The following is a 3,536-nucleotide window of genomic DNA, read 5'->3' as shown; positions in this document are numbered from 1 at the left end:
GCGATGTGTGTGTTCAAAGAGAAAGGGAGTATTTTGAGAAGGATTAATAGCAATGTGTCTTTTTTTTTTTTTTTTTAATTTATTTTTAATTTATTGGGGTGACAATTGTTAGTAGAATTACATAGATTTCAGTTGTGCAATTCTGTATCACATCATCCATAAATCACACTGTGTGTTCACCACCCAGAGTCAGCTCCCCTTCCATCACCATACATTTGATCCCCCTCACCCTCATCCCCCACCCCCCAACCCCCTTACGCTCTGGTAACCACCAAATTACGTTCCCCAGATTGATTTTCAAACCCCGTGGCCATCCTGTGGTCACCGACTGCCCTCCAATCCCCTCACCCTCCCCCCCACCCCCCCACCCCCCCCGCCCATCTAGCAACCCTCAGTTTTTCCTCATTGTCTCCCAAACTGTTTCTGATTAGTTCATTCACTTATTCTTTTCTTTAGAATCCGCAAATAAGTGAGATCATATGGTACTTATCTTTCTCTGTCTGACTTATTTCACTTAACATAATGTTCTCTAGATCCATCCATGTTGTTGCAAATGGTAAGATTTCTTTCTTCCTTATGGCTGCATAATACTCCATTGTATAAATGTACCACAGTTTCTTAATCCAATCATCTACCGATGGGCATTTTGGTTGTTTCCATGTCTTAGCTATTGTGTATAGTGCTGCAATAAACATAGGAGTGCATAGAGATTTTTGAATTGAAGTTCTGGAGCAATGTGTCTTTTACTGTAATACATTTTTTAACTTAAATATGCACTGTAATTTTTGTTCACACCTCAGATATACCTAATATCTAGAACCTCTGCTGTTACAGGAATAGCTCAGATGTGTACAGGCACTCCTAGGGGTTCAGGCCAGCACTGAGACCCCAGGCTCTGCAAACATCCTCATATCTAAGGCCATCCTCCAATCGTGAGGATTTCTAAAAGAACACACCAATTCAGGACATTCAAATCTGCTCAGTTCACCAGCATCCAACCATGTCCTGGGATGAAGATGGTTATGATTTCTTTCTTCATTCGATGGTGACAAGGTCAGGGCCATAGGAAAATTACAACAAGTAAGGCTGTTGAGGGTTGACTTGCCAGCTATCAATCATACTATCATGCCACATGAACTAAAATAGTGTAGAACTCTCACAGGAATAGAAAGACAGACCGATGGAAAAGAATGTAGAGTCCAAAAACACAAACACACACACACACACACACACACACACACACACACACACAAGAATTTATTACATGATGCAAATATTTTTAATTGGTGATTCATGGAGAAAATGTTGTTACCCAGTACTGTTGAAACAATGGACTACCAGTTGGGGGGTGGTGAAGAATGAAGATCAATCGTTATCTTACATTGTATCACCAAATAAATTCTGAATAGTTTAAGGTTTAAATATTTTAAAAGTCCCATAAAAATATTCCAAGAAAACTGGATAGAATATTTTTTATAACCCTACCATGAGGGATGTCTTTCTAAGTATGAAAAAAACTCAGAAATTGCAAAGGAAAAGATTGATGGATTTTAAACTTCCCTATGGTTAAAAAAAAAAAAAAAAAAAACCAGAGACAAATTTATAGGTAAATAAACAGTTAAGGGAAATATTTGCAATGCATCATTTTAAAGGTGCGTACATAAAGGCATTTCAGAAATTAATAAGAAAAAGAGGAATTCTCCACTAGAAAAAAAAAATGGGCAAAAAAAAAAAAAAACAAAGAGGCAATTCACAAAGGTAAAAATACAGATAACATGAAATGTTATTAGAGTTCAAAGAAAGGCCTATTAAACAACAATGATATATCATATTTCATGTATCAGATGGGCAAAGACTAAAAAGAGTTATCCTACTCAGGGTTAGGTAGGCAGAGGGAAATAAGGCCCTTTGATCCACTGCTTACAGAAGTGAAAATTGATACCAATTTCAAGAACACAATCTGGAACTGGGTATCTAAATTCAAAATACTCACATCATTTGACCAACAATTCCACTTCTGGGAATCTATCCTGGAGAAATAGACAGGTATGGGAAAAGAAACGCACATAACATTGTGAGGTACTTGTATATACTGGGTAGTGGGGATGGGAACATAGAAAATAGGTGCTGGGGACCAGGGAGGACAGAAAAGAGGATTCCAGATTTCCCACGAAGTGAGAATGGAGGAGGGGATGCAGGGTGGGAGCTGGGGTGGGGCAGTCTGGAAAAACAGGCAGAAGGCTGACCAGGAGAGGATCACAGGACAGAGGTACGGCCAGGAGACATACAGTTGGGGACTTGCATCTTGAAGCTGGGGCCAGGATGCATGTGGGAACCTGGCAGGGAACGAGGACCAAGAATATGAATGATGGCTCCTAATAAAGACCACTTTTGGGGTGAAGAAACTGAAGTTTGGTTACATAGCTCCAGTTAATACAGCTGGTCACATAACTTGTAAAGACAGAGCTGGCATTCGAGCCGAGGTCCCTCTGACTGTGGAGCTCAGGTCACAGTCAGAAATTTGGACTCCATCCTGATGGCCATGGGCTGCTTTGCAAGGCATGTAGGGTTCACCTTTCCAAAAATTTTCTCTGGTGGCAGTGTGGAGAATAGAGTGGAGGTAGCCCAAGAGGAAAGGGGGAAACCAGTTGGGGGGTTTATCACAAGAAGAAAGGCCAGGAAAGATAAAGTGGGAATGGAGCAGTGGGGGATTTGAAAGATGCTCAAGAGATAAAATTCACCGGACTTGGGGACTGTTGAGTGAAAGGTGGTGGGAGGCAGAGGAGGAGTTAAAATGATTTCTATCTGATATTACAGGATGAGCAAGAGTTAAGATCCAAACGCTTGCTTACAGCTTCTTGAACACACCTTATGTCCACAAGCTTTGCTCTCATTCTTCCCTTCCTGTGAAACATCATCCCCAACTGTCTCCAAGGTGAAAGCCCATCCTCCATCAAAGCTATCTCCAATGCCACCTCTCTCATGAAGCTGTCACAGAAAACTCTCCCTTCACTCCAGAGTGTGAGTATTGGAGCATTTTGTTGTTATCTCCTATTTGCTTTTATCCGCCCCATAGTTCATCAATTATGCAGATATCTTGTTTTCCTCTCATGTCAGCCTCCTGATGGTAAGGACCACATGGCCACCTCATACCCTTTTCCACAGTTTTTTGCAGTGTATAGCACAGCCTCTTGTGCGTGGCCAACATTTAAATAGTTGAAATTTAAAAAAAAAAAATGTTCTCCCCCTCTTTCTTCCCTTTCTTAGATTTTGCCTTCTCAGCTTTTAGCAAAAAAAGAGCTTAAACGTTTCCTCCTCCAGAAGAAACCAATGAGTTGGAAGGAAGTTTCAGAATGCCTGCAGGAGATTTTCTTAATCCTTAGCTGGCTGATAACACTGCAGGAAACTATCTTAAGGAAAACAAAGTGATGAAACAGTAGAGTCCTATTACCACTTGCTTGCTATGCTGAACAGAACTTTTTGAGAGTAATTTCCAGTGGAATGTCTTCCAAATGTATATAAATAGTCATGGTCAG

The sequence above is a fragment of the Rhinolophus ferrumequinum genome (assembly GCF_004115265.2).
Source record: "Rhinolophus ferrumequinum isolate MPI-CBG mRhiFer1 chromosome 5 unlocalized genomic scaffold, mRhiFer1_v1.p scaffold_110_arrow_ctg1, whole genome shotgun sequence".
Classification (NCBI taxonomy): Eukaryota; Metazoa; Chordata; class Mammalia; order Chiroptera; family Rhinolophidae; genus Rhinolophus; species Rhinolophus ferrumequinum.
The sequence above is the reverse complement of the archived record's forward strand: the minus strand, read 5'-3'. Positions refer to the sequence as shown.